This window comes from Delphinapterus leucas, chromosome 3 (assembly GCF_059928025.1).
Source record: "Delphinapterus leucas isolate spDelLeu-1000000601 "Yukka" chromosome 3, BTC_Dleu_Yukka2, whole genome shotgun sequence".
Taxonomy (NCBI): Eukaryota; Metazoa; Chordata; class Mammalia; order Artiodactyla; family Monodontidae; genus Delphinapterus; species Delphinapterus leucas.
The window spans coordinates 6,669,202-6,688,365 of NC_143131.1; positions in this window are offsets into that span (position 1 = coordinate 6,669,202).

The window sequence follows — 19,164 nt, forward strand, 5'->3', positions numbered from 1 at the left end:
TCCTTCTCAAGCTGTCTCACTTCCCTGCCCTGGCTGGACCCCATGTTTGTTAATACTCCCTCCCCAGGTCAGGACTCTTGGCGTTTTGTTTGCTATTAATCTGCATCTGATACACAAAGACATGTCTCTTGGTTGTGCCTCGATTCCAACCTCAGAGAAGAACAAGTGTATGACAAAACTGAAATGTTAGACCGGAAGTGATCTCGCTGTGCAGCTGGGTAAACGAGGCCCAGGGGCCTGTGTGACCAATTCAGTCACCAGAAGCTCATGGGCTGGAGTGCAGGTCTCTGGACTTTCAATCCTGGGCTCGTTCCACAATTGTTCAATGTCCCCCATCCTAAAAGCCTGGAGACCTCGCACTGCACACCTCTCCCTCAGTGTGCTGTGCCCGCACTGAACAAGCTAATGAAATGGAGCAGTAAGCACCCTGACAGACTCAAAACCCTCTGTATACAACTACTCTGCAGACAGAGAACGAAGTTTGTAATCTGCTTTTACAAGTCACTTCCATCTATAGGCTCTGGGCTCCCAAAAACATCCAGCCCCTGAAGGAAGCTCCCATCTTTCTGGCTCCCATTAGGTCTGGGGACCCCCGTGGGCATCATATGTGCGCTTGCAAGAGGTAGTCCAGTGTCACCTCCACCACCCGCCCCCCACCTATGCAGAGGTGTCCACCGCATCCTCGAGGCTGTGCACAGGAGCTGCATTATGGCGTCCAGCGTCAACCTGGACCACCTCTGAGGCTCTGCTCCTCCTACCTCAGCTGGGCCCACACCTCGCCCAAGACAAGCTTCCAGCCAGGCTGCTCGTGAGCCAGCACCCGGCCCAGAGTCTGGGAAGTACCAGCACAACACCACCTTCCAGTCACAGCAAGGAGAGCCCCCTCCCTCCCCACTTGGCCAGGGTCACTCTCCTCCTGACCACCAAAGCAGCACTGCTTGTCAGGGCTGGGCCCTCAGTCAGCTCGGGCTGCCTGAAAAAGCATCACAGACTGGGTGGCTTGAACAACAGAAGCTGATCGTCCCCCAGTTCTGAAAGCAGAAGTCCAAGATCAAGGTGTCTGAAAGGCTGGTTCCTTCTTAGTTTGCTGTAGGCTCCTCTCCTGGCACCTGGTGGTCTGCTGGCTATCTTCAGCGTTCCTTGGCTTGTAGAAGAATCACCCCAATCGACTTCTGTCTCCATGTTCCAGTGGCCTTCTCTGTGTGTGGGTGTCCAATTTTCCCCCTTTTGCAAGATACCCACCATGTTGGATCTGGGCCATCCTAACAACCTTGTCTTAACTGGATTTACCTCTGTAAGGACCCTGTGTACAACACAGGTCCTGGGGCCTAGGACTCCAACACATCTTTTCTGGGAGGTGGGGACACAATTCAACCACAACAGCTGCTGTTGGGTTAGTCAAATGGGGGCCTCATACTCAGGGCCTGAGGCTTCCTCTTGGGGCCCTTAAGCTTCTTCATCTCCCTTCCCCCAAGGCATGTTCTCTCTTAGGAGACAGCACAGTCCCTTGGGCCACCCCTAGTGACCACCACCTGGCCAGCAGGTGGTCACACAGACATCTCCGAGTCCAGGCTGGGAGTGGCTTGGGCTCTAGCTGGACCCCTGCTGCCCTGGAAAGACTGAAGGACAAGCAAGGTGAGATGGATTTGGGTACCAAAAAGGTGCCATGTTCCTTGGTGTGGACAGTGGAGCAGGGGGATGTCCAGATAACTAGGAGGAGAAGAAGCATCCTTCCAAACAGCCAAGAAAAGTCTTCCTGGTGGCACATCACAGTCCACATGACCAAGAGAGGAAAGCAAACAGAGGAAAAGAACCATAAGGGCATTGCCACTGAATCTTTTCCTGGAAACCACCATAGGACCGAGTAGGGAAATCAGAACGTACTGAGAAGAGAAGTTGCTTGGTGCATCGCCCTTAGGGTTCAGTGAAGACCTTGCCCCTGCCCACCATCGGCACAGATGGTCATCTTCACCACACTGAGGTTGTACTGAGGAGCAGGGCTCTAGGGCAGAAGGACCCTTGGAACCCCAGCTCCGCCCACTCCTCACTGCCTGGCCTTGCTCACATTTGTTTGCTTCTCTGTGCCTTTGCCTCTTTACCTCTAAAATCTGGATAACAGTAGCTCCCACCTCACTGGGTTGTTATAAGGCTCCAACGAGGTAATACAAACGAGGGACATAGAACAGTGCTTGCCCAGGACAGAAATGCCCAATAGCTCTTAGCTATGATTATTACTGCATACCTTTCTTTACACCTCAAATCATTTAAAATTGTATTTTATTTTTAATATCAAATACTCTACAGCCAACACTCAAATCCTTTTGGAAAGAGAATCTACACAGGGCAACCTGCAGTTACCTAGCAGCAGGATGCTGAGGATGTACCACTGTGGTTACACTGAGCAAGGAAAGAGAGCCCACCTGCTCTGGCTTTGCTCTCCCTGATGCCCTGGTTCATCCAAGAGCAGACTAGGATATGTAGTGCCACCTGGCCCCGAGGACTGGGAGTTGGTATCTTCTCCCAACCCTTCCAAATCCTCCTTTTCCCTCAATCTATTCACCTGGTTGTTTTACTTTAATGCAAATCCATGAATGCAGAATTTCCCATGAGAAGGCTCTGAGGACTTATTACTTGTTCTGAGTTTTGCAACCATTTCTGTTATGGAGTTTCAAGAAATCTTTTGGGCCCCGTTTTTCTTTTCATCTCCTTCAATTCAGTTCACTACAGTCCAGTTCAATCTATTCTAGAGATCAAGTTATAAACCTTGATTCTATTCTTGATTTTACCATCCTCATGGGGTAAACTGATGAGTTCTTTGTTCAAAGCATTGTGAAGATGGCGGCTTTTTAATCTACCTTGAGTCTGTATCTGCACCACTGTCAACTGTATGCCCCACAGTGTTCATGGAGAAGCATCTTCATGTGGCACACTTGGAAATGGGAATTGTATAGCATAGAAGAGAACTATATCCAGAAAAAGAAATACAAATAGAGGAAAGTTGAGAAATTACCTTTTTGAGACAGGCTAAGAAATCCAGATTGGAGAAGGGCAGGCTGAGTGGGGAAAAGCCCTAAGAACATGGTGTAGCAGGTAAAGGAAAGTTGCAGAAGTGACAGAAGTCATACTCATGGGTCACAGGAGAGGTCAGTACCCTGGGCATACCTAACTACAGGAGTAGCTCCAGGTGCCCTGGGAGCATGCAGGATAAGAACAGAGGAACCAGGGCAAACAACACTTATGCTTTGTATTAGTCTGCTTGGCTGCTATAACAAATACCACAGACTGGGTGGCTTAAACAACAGAAATTTATTTTCTCACAGTTCTGGGTATCAGCATGGTCAGTGTCTGCAGAGAGGTCTCTTCCTGGCTTGCAGACAGCCACCTTCTCACAGTCCTCACATGGCCTCTTCTTTGTGCCAGCATGGAAATAGAAATCTCTCTTCCTCTTCTTATAAGGCCACCCATCCTATTGGATTAGGGCCCCACCCATTATGAATTCATTAAACCTAATTACCTCCTAAAGGCCCTCTCTCCAAGTATGGTCACATTGAGGCTTTAGGGATTCAACTTAGGAATTTTGAAGGGACATGTTCAGTCCACAGCATGCTTAAAAAGAGGAGAGATTAAAGAAGGAAAACAATGAGTTAAGTTTAGTTTAGTTTATATGAAACTAATAAGCACAGAGATAATAGGTAATAAGTGGTTAGATAGTCATTGAAATGTTTCTGTTTCAATTTGTTTTCTTGGAGGAAACTTGTAAACATGAATTACATATGAATACCATTCTGAAAATCTTGTGTAACTCCTTTCCTGGACACTTAAAAGAGAAGATCAGCTCTTGGTAGGATATGTGCGCAAAGCTTTGACTGGGACTCTGAAGTGTATTAAATAGTTTAGAACATAATTATGAACACAGTGTGTGTGTTGCACCCATGCTTTCAGACAGGTGTGTGCAGCCTGGGACTCCCACACACTTTCTCTTGTGCAGCTCAGCAGTCTGGCTACAGGAAGAGGAACCTCAGTGGTTCTTCCAAAATGGATAAGAAATCTATGCTGTATGTCTGCAGCCAAGACTTAGGTGTGAGCTTTCCAGGCCAAGAAGGTGACCCAAATCCATCCATCCAGAAAAGGCAGGAGAACTAACAACCTCAAAGAGCATGTGGTGTCTGTGGGGGGCTTTTCCTTGCTAAACAAATTGATTTTGACAAAAGCATTCAGCATCTACTGGGGAATGTGTCTTGTCTTCATGTTACCAAACCAAACTTGGGTCCACTCACCTGAGTGCTGTAAAGCTAACCTATGGACACCGGGTTGTGGTGAAGGAAAGTGAGGCATTTACTGCAGGGCACCAAGAAAGGAGTCCAGGCAGCTAATGCTCAAAAGACCCAAACTCCCTGATGGCTTTCAGGGTGAGGGAGGGGAGTTGCAGGGTGCATGATCAGCTTGTGGACATTCTTCTGATTGGTCAGTGGTGAGGTAAATGGGAGTCAACATCATCAACCTTCTAGTTCCAACTTGTCTGGGGTCTACGAGCTTGTGGGCAACATACAGTTAACTTCTTCCACCTGGCAGGGTTTCAGTATCTACAAAACAGCTCAACGGACATGGTTCAGAATATGATCTATAGCCCTTGAGGAGGAGCTAAGTGTCCTTGACTTTGTTTAATAGCTAAACTCATTATTTTGCTTTCCTTGACAGTTTTCCCTTCTTTCTGCATTTTCTCACTTCTCTGATTAAATTTACTTTTTGAAACTTGGGGAAACCCTGGAAGCTAAAGTTTTTCTACAGACAAGAGTCAGGTGGAGGACACGGGGGCAGGGGTTCTGTCCTGGGCAGTCCCCACAGGGTCCTGTTCAGCTCCACCCTGACCTCTGCTGCTCCTGCTCCTGACCTGGACCAGGGGTGTCTGTGAATGCTTCACCCAGCTCTCACTTCAGGAATGAGATGGTATTTTGCTATAACTAAGGATGCCCACTGCATACCATCTCCTGGGCTTCAGCACAAGCAGGAACTGGGAGAATGGGCTGGCTCTGTTGCTGCTGCTCCTGGAGCTTTTCAGGAGTGGCTCAGCACCTTCACTTGTTTTTTTTTTTCCTCAGCATCTTCTGCACAGCACCCAGCCCAGTTCCGTGGAAGCATGTCCTTTTCAGAAGCTTTTCCATGAAAAGAAGACCTCAAAGAGCTTTTGCTTTTTAAAACATTTGACTGTCTCTCCCTAATCTTCCTTCACACCAATTTAATCCCCTAAGGATGGTGCTTCTGAGTTGGCTTTTATCATTACTTACCCTTAACTAGGCAGACCTTAATGAAATCATCAAATCAAATTGTGTCTTTTGCATCATAATTATGATTGTCATACAAAAGAGAGCCATGATTTGTTCTTTTGTTGATCAGATATGTATGGGTCCTCATAACTGTCAGTGCATTTTACATTAAGTGATGGTTTGATCTTGTCTGGGCTGAATCACATTGTACCTTTTACCCCCACGATCTTTTTTTCTATTTATTTAAAACACATTTGTTTGTGTCTGGAAATTGGCTAGGTAACTTGACAAATTTATTCAATTTATAAAGGTCTCTTGTAGCGTCTTCTTTATGTGCATTAAAAGAACACTCTCACTTTCTCTGGCCCTGTTTCTGTTGCTGTTTGCTTTATCGAGTTTTGCATTTGGAATTGTCACCCGAAACAGTCCTGTCATGAGCATTAGTCATGCATACCTTCCAGCACTTCTCCTCCAAGAAGAATGACTCCAAAAGTTTCATTGTAAAATTTTGCCCCAGGAATCTTCCACCCCAAGTAAACATTCCATATCTAGAACAAACTATCCTTTACCACAAAAAAATGTGGTACAGCATCATTTCTCAGTATCCTCAAAAAAGAGGGATGGAATTTACTTACTATATGAATTATCCTTTTTAAAAATAATTCTAACCCACTAATTAAGAGTTGATTGAATAAAGACTCCAAACAGAACAAAAGTGTTAGCTTTTGAAATTATTTCCTGAACTTGCCTTTCTGGGGAATAAATTTCAAACTATTTCTAAATAATCTTTTCCACCTCAAACACAATTTCTTAGATTAACGCAATTAATGTCTACAAAAAAAGTTAAATATTTTGAATAAATAATAACTGGTTTATGGTTCTGAAAAACAAAATGGAGAAAAATTAGGACTGCTAAATTTTGGTCTGTACTTGGACAGCAGCCAGCATTTATTCATTCTCATTTATTTATTCATTGGATTTTTTGCTCTAAGCCATGAACAAATTCATATTTCTAAACTAGATGTTACCAAAATATTCATTTTGCACTTTGAGCTTTTTTTTTTTTTTTTTTTTTTTTTTTAGTGAAATGAGTGGAGGCTCAATTACATTTAAAGAGCATGAAGGCCTGTTAGGTTAACATTAACATCAGTTCTCAGTGACCGAATCTCAGATTATTGTTTAGTATAAGCAACGTAGCCAGTGGCTGCTCACACCCAGTCGTTTGCTATGTTGGGCTGCATGTCCTTCGGTGTGATTTCTTGAGGATGCTTTCTATGCCATCTGCACAGTGCCTTCCAGGGCGTGGCTCTGGCCTCTGCAGCCTCTTCCAGAACTCTGCTCATTCATTTCTAAAAGCACCTGTCCCTTAGATAAAGTATGGCAACAACATCTGCAAATGGAGGCTGATCTCAGAGCATGAGTGGTGCTGATATTTCCAAGGTCCTGGCAGCATCTGCATCCCATCCTCCTCACCGTGGCTGTTCCCGGACACCATGACATGGACGTCCCCATGAACTCCCTGCCCCGGCTCACTGTGAGCCTTCTGTGGCCCCCCGTATGTCTGCACTAAGACTCTCATGACATACAACTGGTGTGTTTCATCCCTGGACCACAGGCAGGAGAGGTGCCTGTCTCACTTCTGTCCTCACTGCCCATCTCACAGGGCAGCAGGAACGTAGACAGAATCAATGCGTATTGATCAATGGATGGATTAATGAATGGACCAAGGATGTTGTCTGGAAAACAATGGGATTTTCTCAGCCTTTAAAAAGGTTTTCCAGGAACTCATTTATGAACCCAAATAATCACACTCCCCAAATTTTAATCAGATACTGTCTGACATTGGGGACAAAGACACAAGCATTGGGGAAATTCAGTTGCTGTGATGGTTATTCCGCATCCTTCTCACTCACCATAGACCCCTCCTCTACCCAGCTGTGCCCTGCTCTGTGCCTTGGGGGTGAAGTCTTTGGCTGCATCATCAAGGCTGCCTCGACTTCTGGCTTGAGATGGGGTTTAGCCACAGAGTCACTGACTGATCTGGGAATTGGAAGAAAGAAAGTTCAAGGCATTTCTTCTCCACCCTCTCCCTGCCTTGGCCACCTTGTTCTGCCTCTTCCAAAGTTCCAGCCATCACTGACATAGAGCGATGGTTGGGAACAGTTCCCTCTTCCCTGGGGGATTCCATGCACTCGCTGGCTGTCTTAACCCTGTCTTAACCCAGATCCCTACTTCTCACCTGACATCCAAATGAACTCAAGATTTATATATAAAAATTTAGACCATATGAGCACTAACCTAGAATGTAAGTATCAGGGGATCTTGGGCGTCAAGAAGGCTCTCTGGCGCTGAAAATGGAAACTATGAAGAAAAACAAGACAGCTGTGTCTAAGAAAGTCTAACTTCTATACTCTAAAAATACCGCCTATGGTAAACATAGCAAAGAGCCATTTACCCCAAATCTAAATCTCATTCCTCCCTACTCTTGATTCCTAACAGAACCTGGTTTTGTTCAGGGATGCATTTAGCCAGTTGTTCCTGGGGAGAAGGCTCACCCCAGTCCCTGGTCTGGGTACCAATGGGTCTACACCCACTACCCTCACCTGTGTCCCTGGCTGATGCTTTGTTTTGACACAGTCATGCAGTTGGCCAAAGAGACCTGTTGCAAAATCATCCCTCTCCTCACCCTGAAAGTTAGGTTTCCCTCTCTCCTTTTGCTCAAAATGATGGCTGTTCATTCATTCATCACTCATTCATATATTGATTCCATCTGTACATACATTGAATACTGTCAACAAAGGCTTCAGTGTCTACATCCAAAACAATATTTATTTAAAGGCGTTTGAGAGCAGACTTGAGACAAACACCTTCTCCATCAAAGGAGATCAATCCTTTAAAAGGAAAGCAGCCTGAAACATCAGTGAAACCCCCAGCATCTCTCTTGACTGTGGTCATCTGGGTCAGGGGCTGCTCAAAACTATTTAACAAGATCAAAATATAAAGAAAAAAAAAAAAACAAGAGAAGCTCAGATACTGGGGCACTCCATGATGTCTGTTTAATATGATAAGGAAAAAAAGGAGCAGAAGAGAGACATTTTCTATTATTTATTATATCCCTCAGGCAGCCGAATCAAAGCCCCAGCTTCCTTTAAAAAGAGCAGATGCACTGGCAGCAAACTTTCTGACCCACAGACGTGGATGTGGCTACTTGACTGCCAAACAACTTTTTGCCTGTGGTCAGCACGGAAGCCTTGGGAATACCATGTTTTTCCACACTGGTGAAAGACACAATTTCTCATATGTCAGACGATTCCCAGTTTTCAAGCAATAGAAACAAACAAAGAAAAACAAAACAAAACTTGGAGTGCCCTGCTGAGGTCAGATGAAGGTAGACATATTAACCAACTGGTCCACAAAGAGGATGAAATCAATCAACCACGCACATTGTCCTGAAGGAAAACTCAGGCTACTTGATTCTTCTCCTTAGGTCAGAATTTCAAAGCTACCTTTCCACATGCCGTGTCCTGCCCCCTCGAAGTTCTCTTCTGAGGGCAAAGCCCCTCGCCCCCCACCCCCCTTACTACCTCCCCTTCCTTCTGGACACCGTCCTGGGGTCACCACCAAGAGCTTTAGCCCATCCTGGTTTTACCCAAACTCCTGTTTTCAACCTTGGCAACATGAATATCTGTGGCGTAACACAAGGAAAAATTGTTAAGAAGAGTGTATATTTAGCAGAAAATTGTTTAAAGCCATAAATAATTAAAATAGATACATTCTCACAAATTATGCATATGTGTGTGTTCTTTTAAGCATAATAATTATTACTCATTTATTTTTATGTTATTAGCATGTCCAGATATTCTAAATACACATATTAGGTTATTTCATTGATCAAAAAGTTGGTATTTATGGCATTCAGCTAACATCTACTGTTTTGCTTGCCTCTTTCCTGGAATAGCATCCCTTTCTTTTGGCAAACTGACCCCCACCTCCATGTGGTTCTACTGGAGATGATTAATCAGAGAGAGACAGAAAACAGCATGCCAGTTAGGTGAGGGCTCTGGAGGCAGACCCCATGAGGTTGGTACTATTATTCTCATGAAAACGATGAGGAAATTGAAACCTAGAGAGGTTATAAAACTCTCCGAAGGTCAGACAGTGTTTAACTGTATTTGTAAGAAACTAATACAGGCCCTGCTTCTCCCAGTTTCCAACTATCAAGATCGATTCAAACCATACCTCTCCATGTTCAACCAGAGAGGGGAAAAAAAGCCTTACTTTTTTGAACTGCTGAATTATTTTCCTAGGACTGCCTTAATAAATTATTGCAAAACTGGTGTCTTTAAACAGCAGATCTTTATTCTCTCACAGTCTGGAGACCACAAGTCAGAATCCCCCTGAAGACTCCAGAGGAAAATCTACTCCATGCCTCTTCCAGCTTCTGGTGGCTCCGGACGCATCTAGGCTTGAGGATGCATCACTCCAAAGCTGCTTCTTCCTCTCATTTCTTCTTCTCTGTCTCTCTGTGTGTCCTCTCTTGTAACCTTCAGGCCACCATCAATGGACTTAGGGCCCATCCTAAATTCAGGATGATCTCATCTCAAGATCCTTAACTTATGTGCATCTGCAAAGACCTAATTTCCAGCAAGGTCCTGTTCTGAGGCTCCATGAATTCTACGGGGACACCATTCATCTCACTACATATGCTTACAGCTGAAAGAGAGATTTCACTTTCACGTTGTTCGCCCCATCATACCGAACTCAATTACAGGGACATGGCCCTTCCTTGAAATCACACCACTTCTTTGGGAGCCCTTCTTTGACCCACTTTGTTTCATATTCACTCCCACACTTGTCTAACGTGATCAGACAGTGCAAAACGGCTGGCAGTCCCCCAGAGGGACTGCCGGACCTTCTTCAGCTCTGTAGACCTCTGTAGGCCCCTCCAATTACATAGTTTGTTGAATCCCATATGTCTTTGTGCATCTCATTGTAATATACAGAATTTTCCTTGGGTTAATAATCAAACTATAAGTGCTGAAAGCAGTGGAGAATGAAAAGAGTATATTGGGGGGGTGGGGGGGTGTCTATCTATCTATCTATCTATCTACCCATTTATCCATTCATCCATCCATCCATCCATCTATACAACATACATTTACATATCTATTTATGTATCTAAGCTATCTATTACTTACCTTTCTGCTCAAGAAATGGATGCTTTATTTTGTAAGAAGAACATATAAGCTTTGTGCAATTTCGGTTTATAACAGTGCCTGGAACACAAGTGTTGCTTAGTAAATATCATTGAATGAATAAGCTTGATATCTCAGATTTGTGAATTTTATAAACCTTTCTCATCTACTCTCTCTGAGCCACAAAAAGGATAAGATCTATTAAAATTCAGATGAAAAAAATATCCTAGATATGGATAAAAATTATAATTGTGTGTCAAAATTAATAATCTATATTATAAAAAAAAATTTTAAACACCTATAGGTAAAACATATACAGAATGGAGCAGTTATTTGTTTAAGAAATTATTTTTTAAAAATCAAATACTTCCAAAACATTATTTATTTGGAAGAACTCCTTTGAAAGTAGATTGGCTTTAGATAACATTATTTAATTTCACAGGAACTAAACTGAAAAGGAGCACATAAACTTATTCTGTTTATTTTATTTTTGATATTCATTTGAGAATGAAGTGAGGCTCTGATTAACAAAAAGCAATCAAAATCCATGAGTCAGGGCTCCCCTGGTGGCACAGTGGTTGAGAGTCCGCCTGCCGATGCAGGGGACACGGGTTCGTGCCCCAGTCTGTGAAGATCCCACGTGCCGCAGAGTAGCTGGGCCCGTGAGCCATGGCCGCTGAGCCTGCGCGTCCGGAGCCTGTGCTCCACAACGGGAGAGGCCACAGCAGTGAGAGTACCACAAAAAAAAAAAAATATATATATATATATATATATATACCCATGAGTAAGAGATAGAGCTAAATAATACATATTTTAAAAGGCTACTAACTAGTAGGAAACCTGAAAAATATGTGGAGATTTCATGATCATAATTGTCAGTCTTTCATAGGAGGATTCCTACTCTTGGAGGAAACACTGACTCTATTTATTGTGAGTTTTGTGGATTTTGTGATACTCCAGTCTCTTCCTAAAAAAACAGACAGCGTCATCCGGTGAAGGCGTGAAGTCACCTGACAAACTATCTATGACTTAGCATTTCCTTCTCGTAAGGACTTCTTCCCTCATTGACACTTTTCCCAGAACCTGGGGCTTTACACAATCTAAGAGGGACAGCCCTGCTGCCACCTGCCCACCAGGAAGAGACCCGCCTAATCTACACAGTGAACTGGTTTTCCCTCCATGTCTTCTCAGGGCTCCTCATGCATTCCTGGCAGATCTGCACCCCAATTCCCTCTTCTCACTTGAGTCTTTTCCTGTCCCTCCGGGTTCCTGTCTCTGCTGTTTCCTTCACAGCAGACAACACGACCTGCCCTTATATGTACGTGTGTCCACCTGTATCCCCCACTCAAATCTAAATTGCTGTCTCCAGAGCCTAGAGCAGGCTTGGCACATGAGAGGAGCACAGTGAACACCTGTTGTGGGGCAGGCTGTTGTGGGCAGGACAGAGGGATCTGGGTGAGGTGACCAAGTGACTGAGGTTTGTGGCAGGGCCCAGGTGATTTCAAGTCTTGAAGACCATCGTGATGAGTGTGGATTTTATCCTGAAGGTGATGAGAAGACATCGGAGATCTTGAGCAGGGGAGTAAGTAGGATGATTATGTTTGAAAAGATCACTTTGGATGTTGTAAAAAGAAATCACAGGAAGAATGGGTGGAAGCAGGCAGACAAGTTGGGAGGGTACCATGGTAACCAGGTGAAAGATGCCAGTGAGTCATGTGGGAGGAGACCTGGGTGGGAGGAGCAAGACAGGTTCTGGTTTGTGTATATTTCAAAGCCAAGGCTGGAAAACCTTGCCAATGTATTGAACGAAGGTTGAGTATGAGAAAAAAGAACCAAGGAGAACTCCATGGTCTTGGGCCTGATCTTTTGGCCACCAGTGGATGGACCATCTACTGAGCAGGGAACATGGAGAGAAGAACTGGTTTTGAGTGGGAGGTAATGGGAGCCTTCTCAATCATGTCACATCAAGACATGTCTCAGACATGCACATGGAGATGGAAAGTAGACAGTCACATTTGGACAACTGGAGTTCAGGGGAGAATGGGGTTGGGGAATAACTCGGGAAGTCACCAGCACATAATGGTATTAAAGCAAAGATTTTGGATAAGAACACCTAAGGATGAGAATAGGTGGAGAAAGCTACGGGGTCCAAGGAGTGAGCCATGGGGCTTGAAAAGAGGAGAAGCAGCTACAGGAGACTTAGAGAAAGCACAGTGTGAGAGGGTCAGATCCTTACTATGCACAGTGCAGTAAGTCAGACAGAGAAAGACAAATACTGTATGATATGTCTTATACGTGCAATCTAAAAAATAGAACGAACTAAAACAACAACAAAAAAACAGAATCACAGATATAGAGAGCAAACTAGTGGTTACCAGTGAGGAGAGGGAAGGAGGAGGGGCAAGATAGGGGTAGAAAAATCCTATGTATAAAATAAATAAGCTACAAGGATGTATTGTGCAACACAGGGGAAATACCCAGTATTCTGTAGTAACTATAAATGGAACATAACCTTCAAAAATCGTGAATCACTACATTGTACACCTGTAAATTATGTAATATTGTATATCAACTGTACTTCAGTTTGAAAAAAAATGAAAAAGAAAACCCTCATAAGAGAAAATTAAGGCTTTTGCTGCAATGGGAAGCAAAGGCGTACAGAGGAGAAGGGCGTGCAGAATCTCAGGAGGTTTCATGCGGAGGAGACAAAAGATACAAGCGCATAACTTCAGCATTAGAACTCGAACAAGCGGAATCACAATGAAGATGAAATAGGTACTTAAGTCCACAGGCTGATGGGGCACTAAGACAGAGAGACCTGTTTTAAGAAGAAAAGCACTGGTGACAGGAGAACAATAAGCTGGTAACACTATGAAAACATACTGCACTTAGGTGTCTACAGTTTTTCTCGGGAAAAAATTAAGCGTCTGTCTAGAAAGCATTTGTCCTACGTAATTCTTCTTAAGGTACAAAGCAAAGCCCCTGCTCCTCTGTATAAGCAGCTCACATTATTACCTGTGAATGGGCATCTGCTAGTTTCCAAACACGTGACTCACGTAATGAGAAGCAGCCGGAGGACCAGCATACGCGGGTGGACGGCTCTACGTCCTCCCTCTGCTATGCCGTCCAGTAAAGCTCCTGGTGAGGGTTGCAAGATGGCTACCAACTGTCGTACGAACCACATTTTTAATCAGTGGTTCACGGTTTTTATGTTTCAGGAAGATCTTTGTCCCGTGTCAGAGAAATGTAATTACGATCTGTCTTATAATGGGTTTCCTTAAATATTTATTTCCCCTGCAACTCACATTCTTCTGTTTCTGGCTAAAGAAGATACACTCTCAGAAAACCTGGATTTGAAAATGGCTCATCCGCTCCATAGCTCCATGCCCCGAAATGAGCCGCCATCCGTCTCTCTTAGCTCTGTTTGTTTCTCTCTAAATAGGTGCAATAGCACCTGTTTGCTAAAGCTGTCCTTTAGATTAAGTGAGACAAAGCATATGAAAACACCTGATGGAGTGCAAAAAATACATATAGGAGTTTCTTAAAAGAGGGAAATATTTGTTTCTTAAAGGAGCTATCAACGCTGGAACAGGTGGGGCGGGTCATGCCTTGCTCTTACTACTCACTCCACAATTGTTTCCAGAATCATCCACATCACAGTTCATTTTTGAAAGCACTCCTTTCTCTTGTGCATGTCTTATAACCTCCCAATACCTAGACTCTGACAATCTTAACACCTTTCCTATCATACATTTCATTTTTGAGTATTTTGCATCTGAATGACATTTATGTTCCCCAAAACATTAGCTGGAAAGTTGAATTCCTTTGTTTTAGGTTTTCCGTTACACAAGTTATTTAGTATCAGGCTTTAGGTCTTAAAACCCTAAAAAAAAAAAAAAAAAAAAGTGCCAAGAAGGAATATGAATTGTAGCCAGTGATATTTGGTTTGGTTTGGTGACATTTACCTCTTCGTCCAGAAGGGATCCTAAGCCCATGGAGTAGCTCAGCGACCTACACTGGCAGGATGTGGGACCAGCAGTCTGCTTCTGTGGATGGAGCCTGGGAAACGTGTTTGGGAAGCAGCACCAGAAACCCTGCTCACTGAATTGAATTCCCAGTTTCTCCATTGGCTCTATTCTGTCCTGTTCCAACATGGCACATTGGAAATTGGGACATTTGAGGAGGATTTCTTTACCCAGGGATTATTTGCAAAGGTTTCGTGTAGGAGAACCACAAGGCAGGGCTCAGTAAACCAGGGCTCGTAGCAGAAGAGCTGTTGCCAAGCCGAGGCCTGAAAAGAGAAGGGGAGGGAGCAGGGACCAGACTGCAGGTGGGGAATCCTGAAGACTGGTCACCTTGAGAGAAGCCAGGTAAAAGGGCTTCCCAGAGAGGACACCAGAAGGATGCCTTTGTCTCCTGTCAAAGCTCCCTATTGGGCAAAGTCCAGTGGAAGCCAAGGGCAGAGAGGGAGGAACGGCGAGTGGGGAGGATACAGCGGAGCAAATGGATCCAGCACAGCCCCTGGGAGAAGTTAACACTCTGAGCCTCACCTCCTCAGCCATGAAATAAGGATGATGGTAGTGCCTCCTTTATAGGGTTAAAATTCAACTGGATTTTTTTTTCCTATTTCATTTATTTATTTGTTTGTTTATTTATTTATTTTTACAGTAGGTTATCTATTTTTTTCAAACTGTATTTTTGTAAAAAACCCTTTAAACAGAGACCCTAGTGCACACACACAAAAAAATTAAACGATGATGGTGTCATCATTTACCTCCTCAAAGAAAGAAAACAAGGCCATTGATACAATATTGCAGGACGAAGTTTGAGAAGTGGGGCGATGAAACAGGGAAACAGATACTAGTCACGTAAGTTGCTGCCCTATGGTGACTCACCTTTTCTGCTTCTTCTGCCTCCAGACTTCTTAAAGGAAGCAACAGCAAGATGAATCCTCAAGGAGAATGTAGAGGTAGAGGTTGGCAGGCCGAGGAAGTGGTGTGTTACAGGCCCAGAGCAGGAGGATCCATAGGGATATCTGGCTGCAGAAAGCAAGGGAGGCTGATGAAAAGTGAGGCGAGTGAGAAAGACAGGTGAGGTTGGGAGGTGCCCTAGACTGAGTGCTTGGATTTGACATTTTATCATGTCGGTAATAGAGATCCATTTCATTATTTTAAGCAGGATTATGACTTGAGAATTTTATCTTTAAAAAATTAATCAATGATATTAGGAATGAAATAGGGGATATCGCTATATATCCTTCAGCCATTAAAAAAAAAAATAACAAGGGGAAACAATAGACAACCTTATGCTCATTAATTCAACAACTTAGAAGAAATGAACCAGGTCTTCAAACCACAATTTACTAAAACTCATTCAAGATGAAATAGATAAGCTAAAATGCCCTATAATCATTGAATATATTTAAATTTCCACCAAATTCTAGGGCCTCATCCTCTCCTGAAGTCACCTGGTGAAGGCGGAAAGTGAGCAGATGGGGAAAGGCACACCCACATTTAATGGCTTGGAGCTTGATATTTCACATCTCACCTTGTCTCACACTCCACTGATAAGAATGAGTTATGCGGTCCACTTAGACACAAGACCTGGAAAATATAATCTAGTTGTGGATCTAGAAAGAGAACACAGATGCTGGTGAGTGCACACGGAGAGCTGTAAGGAGGGTCTCCTCCCAGTGTTTGAGAGCTGATCAATACCACTAATCATGACCAACAACCTCCTCTTCATCATCATTTTCTGACATTTATTGAGCATCATTATGTCCAGGTACTGTTCTAAGCCTATCAAGGTCTATTAATTTATTTCAACCTCACAATAGCCCTAAGAAGCAGACACCTTTTTAATTTCAGTTTCCAAATGAGGAAACAAAGACCCAGAGAGACTGAGACATCTGCTAGGAATTACATGGCCAGAAAGTGGTGAAGCTGGAGTATGAAGCCAGCTGACATTCCTACAATATCGTCCCACAGAAGGATCTTTGATTCTTCCAAGGGTTGCCTCTGAAACTCTCAAAAATATGCATTTAACTAAATTTCCTGTTCATTGGATATAATTAGGAAATAACACCTGCATTAACTTAAGGAGATGAAAGTAGAAAAAATGGGAAGTATTAATAAACAGGAAGCTTACCAAAAAGCACACAGAAATATCACAGAGAAGAGCACAGAATCCAAAGCTGTTATATTAAAATATTATTTAGGTAGACCACTAGCAAAAATGATTCAGTGAAAAAAGTAAAAGATGCAAAAACTAAGCATGGAACTAAAAGGAAACATAATCACAGATCAGAGAGAGATTTTAAATAATAATAACATAAAAATATTATCAATAATTATGCAGTAATAAACTTGAAAACCTAGTTATGCATAACAATTTGAAAACTTAGTTGAAGTACATTCCTAGAAATATACAAATGCCAACTTGGCAGAAGAATAGATCATTTGTATAAATCCACACATGTTAAATAAATTGGCACTCCTTATTTAAATAAAAGCACAGCACAACAAAACAAAATATGGTTAGCTTGCTTTGTAGGTGTGTTCTACCAAACTGTCAAGGAACAGTTAATTCCTTCTTTAAATAAGTTGTTTCAAAAAATGCAAACCTTAAAACATGCAGTTCATTTTATGAGACTACTATAATATTCATTCCAAAAATAAAGAGACCAATATAAGTAATATAATTTATACTTATGGATGTGGATATGAAGATCCCTAAATAAAATAGTGGCTAACCAAATCCAACAGTATATTAATAAAAATAAAACATCATTAGCAGGGAGAATTGATGCTATGAATGCAAAGATGATTCACCATTTTAAAACCTACTAATTTATAACATCAGCACACTAAAAGAGAAAAATGTGTATGTGTATCCCAATTCATGCAAAAAATAATTTTAACTAGGTGCTGAAATTTATTAAATAAAAATATCTAATAAAAAAAAAACAAGAACAGAGAGAGGGAAAGGACCTACAGCATCCCCTTTAAGATCAGGAAAGGATCTCACTCTCACCTCTACGGTTGAACATACTTCCTCATAAGGAAGAAAAATAAATGATAGGTATAAGGATGGGGAAAGAAGAGATATAATTGCCATTACTTCAAGAAGCCATGATCATCTACCCAGAGAAGCCAACATAATTGACAATCGATTAGAACTATTAAGAGTGTTCAGGAAGCTTGAAAGATACAGGGTCAGTCTAAAAAATTGTGTCCATCTCCAAAAATACAGCTAAAACCAAGATACCACTCATAAGCTACAAATTTATAAGATGTCTAAGAATTATCTTAGTCATCTATTAAGACATTCAAAGAGACTTAGTAATAAAAAACACAAGTTAATGGCATAATCAAAGACCAAGGAGACCAGCGAAAGAGAACAGAGTTCAGACACAGACTTTACACACGTGGGAGCTTATGTGATAGTGATGGCCCCATCAATCATGGAGAAAAATTGTGCAGTAGGATTGTTGGGAAACCTGGCTCCATGTGTGGGGAAAATTAAAACTGGATCCCCACTCCACATCATCATGGACTAAAGACCTAACCATGATAGGTAAAACTAGCAAGTTAGCAGAAGAGTGGTGGGAGATCCTTTTTGACCTAGAAATGGGAAAGGCTACTTGAACAAACCTCCAACATCATCTGTTTGTCCTTTCCTCTATGTTGTGGGCAATTTCCTTGATTTCATCTTGTCATTCTAATGGAAGTTTTACTTTAACCATCATATCTCAGAAGGAAATAGGGTTAAATGTAGCATCACATATTAAATGTAATGTGATGCTACTTACTATGGACAGATTACATCTCTGTGATTCAGTCTCCTCATCTTCAAAGATGAGGAGAGAAACTGTATCTACATCAGAAGGTTGCCATGGGGATTAGATGAGGGTGGATGGAGAGATATTGAGAGAGAGAGAGAGAGAGAGAGAGACATGATGTGCCTGGGACGAAACCTGGCATATAGTGAGCACTATGAAAATGTGAGCTATCGTTATTATAACCTACTAATGTCGTTTTATACTCTAAAAGCTATTTCCTATTCTGGGTATTTCTATTGCAAGGCTTTCTTTTTATAGATATAATGTTTTAGTAGTATTTGATGGGACTAATAAATATCACCCTTTTTTTCTCACCCACATTCTAAACTATCTAGGAGAATTGACTGATACGAAAATAGTCTTTTATTATTATTAAGTTGACACTGAAGCTGACACTTGGTCAGCTTGCCAAGTGGACTTCACCAGATTCAGTTACCATCACTAGCAGGGCTGGACCATGCAAAATTCCCCTGACAAGCACGGAACCTGTGCCCTCAACTTAGCCCATGGTTAAGAGAGGAAAGGACATAGGTCCTCAGGCATGCAGATCTGAAAGAAGTGGGTAGGCTACACCTGCTCCATAGCGTATCCAAAGTCATCAACCTAAGGAGTTTCTTCTCTGCCCCTGGGTGTCTTAACATAGCACAGGTTTTTCACTAATGTGCAGCGTCCACTCATGTCCAGGCGAACATCCAGTGCAACTCTCTTCTGCACAGAAGTTCAGGGATCCCAAGGGAGGGGGCTCTGCCATCCTATAATTGCCTCACCAGGAACTTGCAGCCACCACAATGGACTTAACAGAAGAGCACGCTGGAGGATTCTGCACCAACTATTAAGTGCTTTAGCTAGAATGACATATGGTAAT